This window comes from Cetorhinus maximus, chromosome 22 (assembly GCF_964194155.1).
Source record: "Cetorhinus maximus chromosome 22, sCetMax3.hap1.1, whole genome shotgun sequence".
Lineage (NCBI taxonomy): Eukaryota > Metazoa > Chordata > Chondrichthyes > Lamniformes > Cetorhinidae > Cetorhinus > Cetorhinus maximus.
In genome coordinates, this window is record NC_135900.1 from 54,419,129 (window position 1) to 54,435,721 (window position 16,593).

At 41.8% G+C, this 16,593-nt stretch overlaps 1 protein-coding gene across 2 annotated transcripts in view; it reads right to left on the bottom strand.

Moving 5' to 3' along the window:
* The window catches only part of prr5b (proline rich 5b (renal)), a 98,231-nt gene extending 82,205 nt beyond the window's left edge, over window positions 1-16,026 (bottom strand). Inside the window, exons 1-2 of one of the 2 annotated variants that reach the window (XM_078568342.1) lie at window positions 15,735-16,026; window positions 4,275-4,335 (exon numbers count right to left, since the gene is read on the bottom strand). The gene's annotated coding sequence lies outside the window, so the exon portion shown is untranslated. The remainder of the gene's footprint in view (window positions 1-4,274; window positions 4,336-15,734) is intronic. The other variant, XM_078568343.1, reaches the window with a different exon arrangement.
* Window positions 16,027-16,593: the final 567 nt, after the last annotated feature.

Consider the following 16,593-nt stretch of genomic DNA (forward strand, 5'->3'; position numbering starts at 1 on the left):
TTTTATGCATCGGCGAGCTGGAGATCCTGCCCCTAGAATGGACCCAAGTTGTCATGTCACTATCTGTAATTTTTTCCTGGGGGGTTGAAGGATATTTTTCTAGGTATGTTTTCCCCTCTTGTTTTTCTAGTTAATTCCCTAGTTATCACTTTAGCTTGGACCTGATAGACAAAGAAGCCCATGCACGGTCAAGATAGCTCAGATAACGGAAGGAACATTGCAGTGTCTGTTTCTGCTTCAAGGGATGCCGTATTAACTTGAAAAATCTCTCTTTCAATGTTTAGCATCATTGGCAATTCGCTCCTTCATGACCATTACACACCGTGTTCCACATCTTCATCGCAGCTTTGTAAGTGTTACTTTTACAGTCATGAAGTATATTCTTGTTGCCTCAAGTACAGGATATCCTGAAACTCTCACCTCCTACAGCAAACCCATTTAGAAACGAAAATAAATCAGCTGCATTCCCACATTATCTAGACAGAAAAGGAGGACTTACAAACTTTCTTCCATTAGTATTAATGAAAAAATTAATTAATACTCAAAACCCAGTATCAAGAAGGCAATATATAACCACCTCTATAATCTACAATATGGTTTCATGACAGTTATTAATTTATTGACGTGAGATGAAAATACTAAAACACATCATATTCAAAAATTTTGAAAAGCCATATCCAAACTGGCCTATGGAATGCCATATCCAAATGGGACCCACAGCTTAATTGCTTTCCTTGAAATTAATGTGCATTTTAGGATTCTTAAAGGTTACTACCTTAAATCTGCTATAAAAAGACCGTATCTGAATTATCATCCAAAATAGGCGCTAGTTCCCTTTGAGGCTACCGGAAATCTGATCTGCCTATATAATCGGGGACAAAGATGTGAAGCTATACCTCACCCAAATAATTACTACCACTATGTGAGTGGCCCTGCAGGAAGGCATTGCTGAGATGGACAACATATCGAGGAGGTTTTAAGTGTGCAGCTGCTGTAAGTTGCTGTTATTTTGCTTGCATACTGACCTCTTTAGCACTTTGGAGGTTCAATCAGGACTTTTGCTACCAATTTCATTCAGCTCAAAATGCTGCTCTGCACTGCACTGAATGCAGATTAATCCAAAGGAATTTCTCTATTCAGTCAATGAAGAACAAGGAGGAACAGAGGGAAATGGGGAATATGAAAAAAATCTAGATTAGAGGCTCCTATAGTGAGTCACTCCCCCATGTGCTCATACCAATCCACAAGTGCCAATAACCCAAGGAGGTGTTAATTGGAATTTTTTGGCTATCAGTGGCCTTCGAAGAATTGTTTCCTCTAAGCTCCATGGCTGCACAGCAATTCAAAAATTCCCGCACATATTGTGTGTAAGTTGGTCTCTTTAACACATCTCACCTCTGTAGCCATACAAAAACATTTAAAGGGCCTGTACACTCAAACGAATCAGCTGCACACTGAAAAAAAATTGGATGGTGCATTGCTCAGAAGGTTGTGCTTCCTCTCAGAGATAATTGGAGCGATATGTCAACTGTGCATTGTAAACCTTCAGCCCATTCTCACTATGATAGCGTGATGTGCTTTTGGGAGAAAAATCTATGTTTTATGTTGGGGGAATGGTCCCTTTAAGATGTAGATTTCTCTGAAAAATTTACTGTAAAGTACCTGGCTTCCTGGAACAGATCACGTGGCCAAGCTGCCTGGGAGATAGTCAATAGAATGAGTCAACAAGAAGTTAACTATAGGAGTGAGCAGATTCCTGTCTGTGGTTCTGTGTTCAAACAGTTTGGGTTCAGTTCAGAACAATCTGTCTACAGAACAAGGAACATCCCTTTCCAGTAGAATTCAGTTGAAATTCTGGGTTAAACATGAAGGATTCCTAAGGGTGAGTTACATTTCTGGAATAGCCAAGTGAGAAAAGAGAGAGAGAGAGAGAGAGAGTTCTAGATTCCAGGGTTAAAAAATATTAGAACCAGAGAGCTCTGACCCAAGGTGGCAACACTAAAGATGCTCGTGATGCATGCGCTGAATGGGGAATCTACAAATGTAGTTTGGTTGGAGAATTGAGGAGAAAACCTGACCGGAGGTCAACAGTGCAATGAGATCCACTTCACTACAAGAGGTTTCAGAAAGCAGACCACAGGAATTTTTAAATCCTATTTTAGATGCCTGAATGAATCTGGTGGAGCTTGACCATACAGCCCTGCAAGTACCTCAAGGATCACTGCATGTTGCTTGTTGCTATCTGCATAATATCATAATTGCTGCCTCTAGAAGCTAAAGGCAACAATGCAGAGAGGGCCAGAAGGATTTCCTGCCCTACAGAATGAGGCAAGTGCACAGGAATTAAGAAAGGGAGCTTATAAACTATGATGTGCAGCAGCCAGAAACAGGATCATACAAATGACAGCCCTGTGCTTTCAATAAATAAAGGTTAGCTCACCAACTAAAGTCAACTCACACCTGTCTGTTCATGAAGTATGTCTGATAAGTGAGGGTAGAATCAGGTTTTGCTATGGAGATCCTCCATGGGTTTAACAGCCTGATGATGCTCATCATCAATGATGATGCCTATTTGTGTGAGGTACAGAAAACTAGCTAACACAAGTAAAACCATACCTTAGACGGAGTCAGTTCTTCCGAAAGAGGAAGAAGAAAATTTAAATATTGAGAAAAATAAGAACGACCCAGATCTAATCATATACCTCTATAGTGCTCAGTTTCAGACAGGCAAGATGGTAAAGATCTGGAAGAAAGACACGGCTCCTCTTCAGTAGAGGTGGATAGTGACAGAAAGAAACAAAAGAAACAAGGCTTGCATCGATCTAGCATGGTTCACAATCTCAGGAATTCACAAAACACTTTACAGCCTATGAAGCAGTTGTGAAGTGTCGCTGTTGTCATAGAGGGAATGTGACAGTCATTTTGCGAATTGCAAGCTCCCAAGTGCAGCAACAAAATGATGACAAAATCATTTTTTAAGTGATGTTGGTTAAGAGGTAAATATTTGCCAAGACACCAGGGAGAACTTTCCACTCTTTTTCAAAATAATGCGATAGGTTCTTTTACATCCACCTGAGGGGGTAGACGGACTTGGCTAACATCTCCTCAAAATAATAGTATCTCAGACAGTGCAGTACTCCCTCAGTATTGCACTGAAGTTTCAGCTTGCATCTTATGCTGAAGTCTGTAGAGTGGGACTTGAACGCACAACCTTCTGACTCAGAAGAGTGCAACAATTTAGTCATGGCTGATACAGAAAGAAGAAGAAAAAGTACAATAATCATGCTTATTCAAACTGATAATTTGGTTGTAATAAGTACAGCATGGTTGAATTATCACTAGGTGCTTCCAGCAGTTTGAAGGTAATATAATACAATATTTATCAAGTCAACTGGCAATATCTGTGGGCAGAAAGATGATTCTGCAATTAAGTGTTTGTTTGGTTTTTACTATAATCGTGATAACAAAGAAGACCAGCTGCTAAGAACAAAGATCATTTAACACTAACAATTTGCCTTTGAATTCATTCTGAAAGAAATAATTTCAGGCAGTCTTAGTGGTGCAATGTTGTGGCATAAGCTATTCATTCTTTACATTTATGATCACCCAGGTTATCTTGGGATACGTAAGCATCAAGAAGTGCATTCAGGGATCTCCTTGTCAAGTTGGGGATCTGGTGCATTATTGTCAGGATAGTTCAGAGAGAACATGGCTGTAGAATGTGGGGCTACCTTCCATTTCTGCTGACATCCCTCATTGTGATAAGCAGGATAAATCATACTGCTATTTCCCATCTCAAAAAACTAATGCTTGATGGAGTCCACTGCAGATAAATAGGAGGGAGCAGAATTTCTGAAAAAGTCTTCCAATTTGTTGGTATTTCTTTAGGGAGGTTACTGCAGAAGATTGTGAGAACTCCCACAGAAATTCTGGGAGATTGAGGCAATCCAATAAATTACAGAGGTTTCTGTTAGAATAGACTTCACAAAACACTTTTAGTACTTTACAGTTTGGACTCCACTCACTTGTCATTTGTCTGGAATTCATTTCAAGAAAGAAAGTAAGGTCACCGTTACACAGGAATCTTAACTTGTGACTTGCAGGCTGACACATCATGATATAAGTAGACAGTTCCCCTTTCTGTTCGCCTACACAATCCGTATTTTGGTTTTATTAAAACATCACCTTGCTCTTTCGGCCAACTTCAGCTGGCTTTCCAGTTTCTCACAACTGCAGTGGGGTTTATTCTGATTCGGATAACATTTGTTGCTTACCTTACTCTTTACCAAAGGATACTGAATAGCCAAAATATAAAATACTGCAGATGTTGGAAATCTGAAATAAATAAAAAGAGAAAAATGATGGAAGCACTCAATAGGTCAGGCAACATGTGTGGCAAAAGTCATCCATTTAGGTGTAACTCTGTACAAAAACAGCTCAGTAGTTCTGAAATCTTAACCTTTTCCCCCTTTTCTCCACAGGCGCTGCCTGACCTGCTTTACCAGCATTTCTCTTCTTTTGCTTTGGTTAGAGTACACATTGGCAACAGCATTTGCAGTAATTCATAGATAACAAGCTAGTCCTTGAGGTAATTGAAAAAAAACTCCCAAAACCTGGATGCCAATTCCAAGGCAAGCCCCCCATCTCACAGAAAAGTTATCAGAAATTCACAGATTCATTATGAGATTGAATCAGGAAATATTTTCTAAAAGCTGGACTTGCTGGACTTTGTTCCTGGTTAGCTGCAGCATTTCCTACTTAAGCACTGCATCAAGAGATGTGCTTCATCCATGCTGAAAAAACAATTCACAAATCTATGCTGCACTGCCAAAATATAACCGACAGTGAGTCGTCAGGCAAGTTCAGTGGAACATCCTGCCACTGACAATCATGCACCCGAACTAGTCTCCAGAGTTACTTTTCAGGTTCTCTTCTTTCACTCTCTACTTACTATCTCTTATTAATGAATGTTATATATGAAAATATGTTGCAATAAAAATAAAGTGCCATAAAACCAAACTGCCTGGTTATGTTCTGATAAAAAAGGTTTACCAAATTTCAAAGGCAAATTACTTCTGTCTGTATTATCAATACTAGCCAAGACAGCTTCCATATCACAGGTTTTGTAAAGTTGCAAGTATAAAAACACACTTTCCTGTGATCATGAACAAGACAGTGTTAGGAACAGAAATTTGATATAGCAGCCAACGTCCAACTTGACTGAAGACTATAGACGTCACATCATTAAGCGGCATTGTCAATTTTGAAAGGCTTCAGACAAGCCTTTTGTTACTGTTAAACAAGTGATGCAACTTCATCTACATCAAAAATCACACGTCTATTCATTTTGATAGTGTTTTTCTCAATACTCCTTTTCAAAAAGTTCTGCTTACTTCAAAATGTTTTATTTTAAAAGTTACTCTATTACATTGTGGTAGTTACATGTATTTTAAACATGTTCAAATTCAAACATGACTTAATTTTAAGTTTACATACCTCCACCATATGCCCAACTAAGGAGAGTTTCATCAATTGTGTAAAATGCTTTTCTGAAGGACAAGTTTACAAGCTTCTTTGCAGTTGTTAATTACTAGACTTATCTCTTTTCAGCCTTTAGGGTAATCCTTGCTAACATTTCTAACACAATTACAGCCCGACAGTAAGAATGTTCACACTGATGATTTGACTGTAGTAGTTTCAATGTGCATTAGAACACTCAGTGACACCTTGTTTGAGTTGGCAGAATTACTGCTTGTGTTTCCTAGGCTTATAAAATCCTTCAGAATCAGATCCTGCATATCTGGAACCTCTCTTGAAAACAGCACATGTTTTATAACCTTTACCTCCATTTGGTGACATATATCCTGGGCGCAGTCCATCATCTCCCGAGACAGACAGCTGCCATTTATTTTTTTAGACCCCCATTAGGCTTATTGACTGGTTCCTGGAGGCTTCACCACACAACTTCCTGCCTTTCAACTATCTCCCCCTCACTCCAACTATTCGTTGCCTAACATGTCCATCCTCATGGTGGACCATCTTCCTCCTCCAATCAGAAAATGAATAGACGCTTCACTTCTGGATTGGATGATTTTTCAAAGTCAGCCAAACAGCTTGTTTTCCTTATGTCTGATATTTTTATAAGTAATGAAGAAAAGTATACAAAGAAAGTGAAAAAAGCATAATTTATTTAATGCCCCTAAGATTGTTCTCCTGGATTGCTTACAGCAGTGACCTTCACATTAGTCTTTAAAGATTGGAGCTTCCAGGGAAATCCTTAAAGATTGTCATCCCTATCTTCCATTCATGTATAATGATGGACTTTATGTGTGAATACGCCTGATGTTTGAAAACAACAATAATAATTTGCACTTACATACTACTCAATGAATATTTCAAGACATTGGGTGGAATTTCATGGGGGGGCGGGTGGGTGGGTGCATATTGCTTCCACTCATTGCCTCACACCCTCCCCACTGCCCCACTACAAGAATTGCTAACAGCCATTGGACCCCAAAAACCCTGCCCTGCAGCCATAATGCACTGCCAGTGGGCTAACCAAGTGAGAGTGGGACTTCTGCCCCTCAGTGGGAGAAAATCCCACCCTCAAGAGCTGCAGGCTGACCTGATTAACTGACCTGAGAGCTCCAGCAGCCCCAGCAGTGCCAGGACTGAGTAGTGGGTGCTGCTGGGACTGCAAGGAGGCCCAGGAAGAATAGATGGATGCTCGAGCCAGGTAAGTTGGGCCTTTTTCGGTGGGAGGGATTGGGCAGCATGAGGAGGGGGAGGATTGGGCAAGGGGGCTGGGGGGGAAGTTTTTGGAGGCCAGGTGGGGAGGCACAAAGATAGAGGGAGGGGTAAACATCCTGGCAGGGGTCCCCCCCAATTTGCATAGGGTACCCCCTGAAGGCTGTGCTCTCCTTCCGTTACATAAATTTTAATTCAAAAATGGCTTGCCCACTCCCACCTGCCTGCCCACGCCAACTGTTTTGTGGCATGGGCGGCATGAAACACGGGTCAATTGACTTGGTAACAAGTTCAATCGCCCATTAACTATTCATAAAGAAATGGTGGGTGGGCTGCTGATTTTGGCACCAGTCCACTCGCCCATATCATGGGCATCCGATCGGGGGTGGGTGGGATGGGAGTGCACTCGCCACCCCTCGTATTTTACATACCACACCCTACCCCGCTGAAAACACACCTGGCTGAGGGTGGTGGGCATAAAATCCAGCCCATTGAATAGAAAAGTAATAAATTCCTGGGGCAGGATTTCCCGGTCATTGGGCGGGCGAGACTGGGAGCAGCCGGGAAATGGTCCACCACCTGCGATCGGCCCCCAAGTGTGATTTCACGCTGGCTGGCCAGCCAATTAACGGCCAGCCAGCGTGAAGGGCGCGCTGAGATGCTCATCACTGTTGGGGCGGGGGAGGGAGGAGCGCGAGGCCACACATGCACGGGGGGAGTGCGCACTGAAAGCTCCCTGTAGGCACGGAGCTGACTCAGGGAGCTGAAGAATTGTTGAAACAAAATTATAGAGTTAAAAAGTGAGAGAAACATATCCCCACATGTGACTCAGTCACATGGACAGGGGCATATTAAAAATTATGTCTAAAAGTTGTTTTTTTAAAAATCATTGCTGGAAACCTCATCTCGCCTGTGGATGAGGTTTCATAAAAAAATCCAAAGGATGCCTGGCCAATTTGCCCACCCGCCTACCATAAGGGCAGCAAAAAATAGCTTTCAATGAATTGATTAAGGGCCTTAATTGGCCTCTTAATTGTCGGCGGGATTGCCGACTCTCGGGCATGCCTGCCGACTGAAATATTGCACAAGAGCACATTGGGACGCTCACCCGACGACATCGCGTGCTATTTTACACATGATTGGGTTGGGCATGTGACCGCCCGCAGGACATAAAATCCTGCCCCTGCAGTTCTCCCCTGATCTTGAGGCTTCAGGCTAAGGAGCAGAACCAACTAATCTAGAGAACTTCCTACAGTGACTGTAATTAGCTTCTAATTGCTGCTGGTCACTCCTATTAGGGCCATTTCCCTGCACAAAGCATCTGAAACATAACCTCAAAGGGACAGTGAAAGACAGAAGCTAAACATTACGGCAACATTGCAGACCATCAGTGAGCAGTGTGACAGTGTGAGCTTGTATAATATAATGACTTTAAACAATCCATTGCTAAGGGAGGGAATATTACATAAGAATCCACACTTTCGTGAAAAGCTGTGAATTACAATGGTCCTCAATAATAATAATTGTATAAAAAAAGGTTAAGAAGTTCGATTATAATTACAGATACTTTCAAAATCAGACAAGTTAACAATGGATGTTATATATAGCAGAGAACAATTAATAATATCAGTTTTAATTCAGCAGGAAATTATAAGCTCTCTCCAATTCCTAACCCACACACCAGTTCAATATTTTAAAATACGTTGGTTCACCAGAAGGAAGTAGAAATAACTTGGGTAAATGCAAAACAAAAACAGAATTACCTGGAAAAACTCAGCAGGTCTGGCAGCATCGGCGGAGAAGAAAAAAAATGGGTAAATGCAGCTGCTTGGATACTACAAACTGGGAGCTAAATTGAATCGGCCCCGAAAATGGGTATGGGGATTCCATTGCATGATTAACCCATGCTGTTGACTGTAATGCGGAAATATACTGATTTCTACATGTAGCCAGCACTGACCACATTGTTGATTGGATGCATGTAGCAGGCAGTCAAAAGCCAATACTTCTAGCACTAAAGTTAAAGTTATGCTATACCTCCTAAAGGGGAGGTGCATTCTGGCTTAAGTGTTGGGAGTTGTGCTGGAAATGAAGCTGTCCTGTGAAAGAATGAGGGATGGCCCTACTTGCAGCATAGAGTGGACACCAAGGTTTTCAGACACTTGGAGGTCTTGGTGGAGGAGGTGGAAAGGAGGAAAGATGTCCTGTATCTGCGAGGGAACAGGACAGCCTTTAGACACATGGTTAGAATCAATGGGAGCAGATAGCTGTGCAGTGGGATCGCAAGAAGTTCAATGACCTCACATGAGTGTTTAAGGTCAGTGAATGCAACTTTAACTGTGATATTCTACCAATTGAACTTTTAGCTTCAGACATTGCTCATTTCACCACACCCTCATCACTCACCTGCTAGCAATCTCTTATCGATCAGGACTCATATAACATCTGTGTGCTTCACTGCACCCTTACAAACTCAGCACTGCTACAAGCTTCCCAACCACAACCCACAGTTTGCACACACTCTCAGCTATTCAACCATGATAGCCACATGACTCAAGCAAATTGCATGACACTTGTTAACACACTTTCTTCCCTCTTTCTTGCAGGAGAAGGTGATGTACCTCAGGAGACAGCAGGAACTAACTGGATGGGTAAGGTACACTTCCAGATCCCAACCTCCATGAAAGAGATCAGCTGGTCATTACTGAAGCACAGTCAGCAGTGGGGCCAAATCAATGATGATGAGGTTATCCTCATACCTAATTCTCCTTCTCACATCCCACTTCTCCCTCAATCCAGACTCCCTTCTGATTCACGAGCGGCAGATGGTGGAACTATAAACATTTTACTCCTTACCCCCTCTCACCACAGTAAAAGGTACAACCTGGTCAGGCAGTGGAGGAACAGTGAGGAGACAGTGATGATGAAGGTACAGCACTGTCACTTGGCTTCACACTTGCAGCCCCCAGCTCAGACACTGATACTGCATTTAACTTAGAGGATGGGGTAGAGGCGGGATCTCCACATGGTGAGACACCAGGCAGGGTTGCACTGCGGTAAGGGGCAGGATTAGCTCAGATGCCAGATTGCCAATGTTTGGACCAAGTCCATGATGGGGTCTGGAGTTGGATCTGGTGGTACCCAAACTGTGGATTGATGGGTAGGGTATTGCTAAGTAAGTACTGCTTGATAGCACCGTCAATGGCACCTTCCAACATTGCTGATTAATTGAAAGGACTGATGGAGTGGTAATTGGCCGGATTGGACTTGTTCTGCTTTTTGTGGACAGGACAGTCTTCATTGATTGGTTTTAAACTCTTCAGCTTTCTGAGGCAGTTCTCTACCTTCAGGGAGCTTTCGTTCTGTGGTCCCCCACTCCTGCGCAGACTTTAACGCATGCTCTCCTCCCACCCCCACCCTGGTAATGCTGAGCATTTCAGTGCACATTTCACGCTAGCTGGTCGTTAATTGGCCAGTATGAAATTGCGGTTGGGGACTGATCATGGTCGGTGGTCCATTCCCTGGCTGCTCCCGGGCCCACCAATCGTGGCCGCCTGCTGACCTGAGAATTCTACCCTAAGAGTCAGTTCCAATAATTGTGGCTCTCCCAATGGATAACGGTGCATCCCAACATGGAACAAAGTTGTACAAACAAGGAAGATTCTTGTAGAGTGTATGTTATTTTTTTTGCACCCAGATAGGTGGATGTCAGTTTGGACAAATGCAAAATTGGGAGCAGTTGTGAGTCCCTCCATGTCATTAAAAAAAGGCTGCCAGCACTCACAACTTATACTCACATATGAAGGATGGTTATTTGGAAGAGTAACTAGGGGACTGTAAGCAGTTATGGGACTTTATGACAAGGAATATATATCTTGTCAGGAGAGAGCAGAAAATTCAAGGGAAATGATAAAAAGTAGCACTTGGTCATTTGTCTGCAACTTTTAACTCCTGGAATGCTGCAACCAGATGACTCATTTTAGCAGCTCTCTGCTCAGTAAGTGAGTCAGCAGTTCCTGGTGTTGTACTGACAAAGACTTTAAAGGATCATCTTAATCATGCCAATGACATGACCAGTTTGATTTAATGCCCTTAATGATAAGAAAGGCTGGTTTTGGAACAAGCGCTCAGTCAATCTGTACCTACTTTTTGAGAATTAGTCTTGATTTCCAAACCAATTCTTGGACCTCAGAAGCCCGAGAAAACTGTAATATAGCCATTTAACCTTCTTTCTGTGAGCAAATAACATTTATAAAGGTCATAATATAAATTATTTAGAAATGACATGTGTGCTCATGGAAAGTTTTAGAATATGCTTTTTTAAGAACAGTAGCACTATGTCATAAAAATGTATTATTCTGCAGTTGTGTGCAAGTTGGACTGTTTTAAGGTCACAAGACCTAGCTGCTGTAAATAGGTGCAGCTTGAGGTCACCTTAGGTACTTTGTGAAACAATTTAAAGAGTGATTATTTCTCTGTACAGTAGCAGCCTGAAGATGTAACTAGTTTTCTTTCATAATTTGAAAAACAAATTCTGCATCTGAAAACTTTGTGTACATAATAGCAACTCTGCTGTAGCATTGCTTGCTAAAATGTGCTGCTTTATGATGCCAGTGTTAAATCATGTTTAGCATCATTCACAATTACTCTACTAATGAAAATACCTCATTATAGCACTTAGCAGGACCTGGAATAACATCCAGGCTTAGACTAACAGATGATAGGTAACATTCATGCCAATACATGCCAGGTAATGGCCATCATGAACAAGAGAGAGAAAGGCCAGCCATCTCATTGTGACCTTCAGTGGCACTACCATCACCAAGTCTCCACCATCAGCATCTTTGAAGGTTACCATTAGTCAGAAGCTGATTTGCCCCAGCCACATTAACATCAAAGGTACAAAAGCAGGGCAGGGTACACTTGCAACAAGTGGCTTACCTTCTGATCTCTTAAAGGCCCTTCATCATCTATGAGGCTCAAGTCAGAAGAACAGTGGAATATTCTTCACTCGCCTGGATGGGTGCAATGCATCATATTCAAGAAGCTGAACAGCATCTAGGACAGAGCAGTGTAATCGCTCACCATCCTACCAATGGAATCAATATTGACCTGCCCTTCAACCTCTCAATAGCATCCTTGTTGTAATATTATTGTTTGTCACAAAGTTACAGTGCATGAGTTGAAATCTCCAAAACTTGGCCAGCTCAGAGAACCAGACATTCATGTGAGCTATTGGCAGTTTAAGAATTAATCACAAAACAAACAAAAAAAACTATCAATCTTGTCTGGTGTAATTTTTGTCAAAGTGCTAAAGTACAGTGAGATCAATCACAACTTCAAAATCTAAAAATGTGCTACTTTATTTTAAGCTGTAAAACATTAATTTACCTCTGAACCTGAAGGTCAAGAACACAAAAAAAAACATTGTTTTAGAAATTTCTGTGAATTTACAGATTACTGTTAGTTGATCTTTGGAAGGAATTCTAAAGGAGGTGCCTTTCACAGCGTCACCCTCAGGAACAAATCAGCCACAGTGCAGCAAAACTTTGCCCCAACATTCGTGGTGCAGAATGGAGGAAGGCCATATGCAGAATGATTAGAGAGATGTCTTGCCAAGACGGTCACAGCCCATATGACACGGCCTTCACATTACTTTTTTCTGATAAAACAGATAATTCATAGATCCCTCATTAACAAAGAAACCACATCAAACACCATTGCCGCAACACTTCATAGCAATGTGGAATACTTTGTATAAAATACATGCTAATTATGCGTCCCTCATTTAAAACTGTATTGAGCCCACTTTCTTTTACATACTCTATGCGATTAGGTTCTTTCACATGACTTTTGTACGTAAAGTTTGTAAACAGTTTCTAATTTTCAAGATTTTGCACCTCATGGAAGCTTGCATTTGCTAAATGAACCAATCTGTTTTAGATATAAACAGTTGAGGAAAGCATTGATGACAGATGGGAGGAAGAAAAAGAAAGCAAAAGACAAAAAGAGAGTGACAGAGAGAAAGAGAGAGTGAGACAGACAGATGGTGACAGACAGATAGAGAAACAGAATCAGATAGAGGGAGAAAGAAGATTGATTGGGAGTCTAATGAACACAGCCATTCAGCTGCTTTTCATGTGTTGAAGGTTTTTTTTTCTGTGAACTTGGTTACTGTACAATGCTAATGTAAGGGTGGCCTACCTATATTTTAACTATGCTCTTACAGCAATCCGTTCCATTCAAGAAGCCAGATGTGGTGGCTGCACATGGCTGGTATAAATGAGCAAACATCCAATTCCCCCAAGCCCAACAGCCCGCCAACCATAGATTTGCAAGCACTCATTTTTGTTTATTGGTTTAAAAAAATAAATGTAAGAATTACTTAATTGTTTTTGCCTCAATTTTTCTAGACCGTGCATCTTCTTCAGTTGGGGAGCTATTCTTTCCCTTTCCATTCCAGGTCTGTAACTGGACACGAGAATTCGCCAAGGCTCCTTCGACTGTACTTTCCAAACCCATGACCACTACCATCTAGAAGGACAAGGGCAGCAGATAGATGGGAACACCACCACCTGGAAGTTCCCCTCCAAGTCACTCATCATCCTGACTTGGAAATATATCGCCGTTCCTTCACTGTCACTGGGTCAAAGTCCTGGAACTCCCTCCCTAACAGCACTGTGGGTGTACTTACACCACATGGACTGCAGCGGATCAAGAAGGCAGCTCACAACCACCTTCTCAAGGGCAATTAGGGATGGGCAATAAATGCTGGCCCAGCCAGTGAAGCCCACATCCCATGAATAAATAAAAAAAAAATAGAAAATGCACAAACTGCACCTCTGCAAGACAGTATGATTAAGATGAAGACTCACTGCAGATAGGCAAGAGGGTGGTAGTGACAGTCTGCACACACTCCCAGACTCCCTTGAATAGCTTACCTGAGTGTGTAGTGATGCTAAAACATAATTTTTATAAACATGTTGGCACAATTATTCAGCCTAGTATCTCAAATTAACCACCAGTTTTAGCTGCAACTAATGATATCACAATGCTGTAACAAAAAGAAAGAACTTGTATTTACTATATTTGCTGGGCTATAATACACATTTTTTCCTGGAAAAAAGTCACCTTAGATTGCCATGCATTTTATAGTCTGAAGATTACACCCAAATATTTCCTAAACATTTCCTTTTAAATTTGTGTGTGTGTCTTGGCTTCGACTAATATGGTATGTAGCTCCATTCACAACGCCAGGGCATCTCAGAGTGCTTTACAATCACTTAAGTACTTTTGAAGTGTAGGCACTGTTGTGATGTAAAAAATGCACCTGCCAATTTGCACACAGCAAGATCCCACAAACAGCAATGAGATATTGACTATATAATCTGTTTTAATGATGGTGGTGGAGGGATAAATATTGACCTGATCACTGAGAAGACCAAATCGGTGCCAAGGGATCTTTTATGTTCACCTTAGAGGGTAGGCTGGGTCTCAGTTTAATGTCTCACCCAAAAGGCAGCACCACTGGAAGTGAAACACCCATTCAGCACTGCAACGGATGGTCAGCCCGAATTTTGCATTGCCAACTGAAGACTGGAGTTAAAGTTATAAACAGCTTAAGGAATAGAGTAAATCTGCTTTTCGAATTCACTCTGCCTTCATTATGCATCAATTGAGATGATTTTTTGTGCTCATGAAAGTAAATTGCCAGGAAACAAACAATTTTCTGATCAAATGTCAGTGGCAGTGCTCCCAGGTGAGGTACACGACAGTTTGATGCAGAAATAACCCCCCTCTCTCAACAATCTATAACCTAACATCTCAGAACAGTGCCCCCTGCTGCATTAGTATAATATGCAGCAACCATCCTCATGGTCTATGAGTTAGTATCAATTTAATGTTTACTTCAGTGCAATGCACTCACCCAGAACTGGCACCATATTGGCCAAATCTTATTTCCAGTTTACCTACAGCCAACAGAGAAATGAGACCTGGCTTAGATTTAAACTCAAGCTCTGAGAAATGAAAGGACAGCATGGTAACTTGCTGTGCCACCCAGTCTCCTGGAGTCACACAGCTGGATAGCTATAAACACAATTCTTGCTCAACCAACTGCAACATGCAGCCTGGTTCCATAAGACATTGTGGGCAATATTCATGCTGAAACAATTCCCACGTTTACAGATGCACATGGGCTTTTTAAACACTGCATTCAGCTGCATTCATGGGGTGGAATTAACACCGACCTTTCAAATAAACTTTTCCCCAAAATGGCAGTAAAACAGATTAATTCTACAGTACTTATTCAAATTGGAAACTGCACACAGTTGTATTTCAATGCAAAACTATAGTAATCCGAGTTTGTTCTAAAAATCTAGCCACAGAATCACAGAATCTTTACAGTGCAGAAGGAGGCCATTCAGCCCATCCAGTCTACACTGGCTCTCTGAAAGAGCTTTGTACATGGTCCCACACCCCTGCCTTATCCCCTTAACCTTTCACATTCTCTCTTTTCAGATAGCAATCCAATTCATTTCTGAATATCTCGATCGAACCTGCCTCCACCACCCTCTCAGGAAGTTCCTTCCAGACTCCAACCACCCCCTGGATGAAAAAAATGTTTCCTCACATCTCTTTTACTTCTTTTGCCAATTATTTTAGATCTGTGCCCTCTAGTTCTTGATACACTCTTGAGTGGGGACAGTTTCTCACTATTCACCCTGTCCAACATTACTGCTCCCGACATTGCTGCTTTAAATTCAGCCAAGATATGGTTCCTCGTTACGTGGAAGAGGAGAAAAGCTCTTGTGGCAGCATCTATTTTTCCAAGACAATTCCTACCCCGTTTAAACACCTCCCCGAGCTTTTACAGTAAGACTCAATGGCCATCTACCTCTCGGGATTTCACTCATCTTCATCATGCAAAGCAGCAATTAAAAAGCATTGTTAGTCCGCTGAAAAGATACATATTCCTTTTCACCTACCGTAACTTACAGCCGCTGCTGACAGCGACAGTGAGAGATGCCAACAGCAACAGTCATCAGGAGCTCCTGCAGCCCAACTGCAAATATTTTATTCATCAAACGATGCAATTCACGAACTCGTCAGTTTCATCGCGCCCAGGGAACAAATCCACCGAGGTCTCGGTGTAGAGAGGGTTCCCCTCTGCAACTGAACGTATGTTTTGCATGAGAACAGTTCTGCCGGTTGTCCTGTATTTTAATTATACTCTTTACTTCTCTCTTCTTCTTGCTCGTTTCTGCAGCCGTCCGGCATGTGTAAGATGTTTGGATGTGGAGGGGGTTGGGGTTTAAATGCACAACGTGCTTGCTGCAAACTGAACTGCTGGATTAAAGCCAGGAGAGGGGACTTCAAGGCAACATCCGCCCCCAAACCACAACAGCACAAACACAAATGATACGTCAGAAGCAAAGGCCAAGATATGAATAAGTGATTAGCTTTCCGCTGGTTTCTTTTCTCTTGTCTTTAATGAGATAACAGGCTGTTGCCATAACAGCACTTTCATTGTATTTGTGTAGGGGTCCACTAAATAAAGAGCAACTTGTATATGTACAGGCCTGATAAAGCACTGCTTTTTAAACATTTAATCTCATTGTCTTTGTAAAGGAAGGTTAGCCCTGTGTCATTTTGCCACTTCAACAATAACTTGCATTTATGTAGCACTTTTAACCTCGTAAAATGTCCCAAAGCTCTTCACAAAAGTTGACAAGAGGCAAAGAATGAAGCAGGTGACCAAAACCTTGGACAAAGAGGTAGGTTTTTATGGAATGTGTTAATGGAGGAGGAGAGAGAGCGAGAGGGTTAGGGAGAGAATTCCAGAGT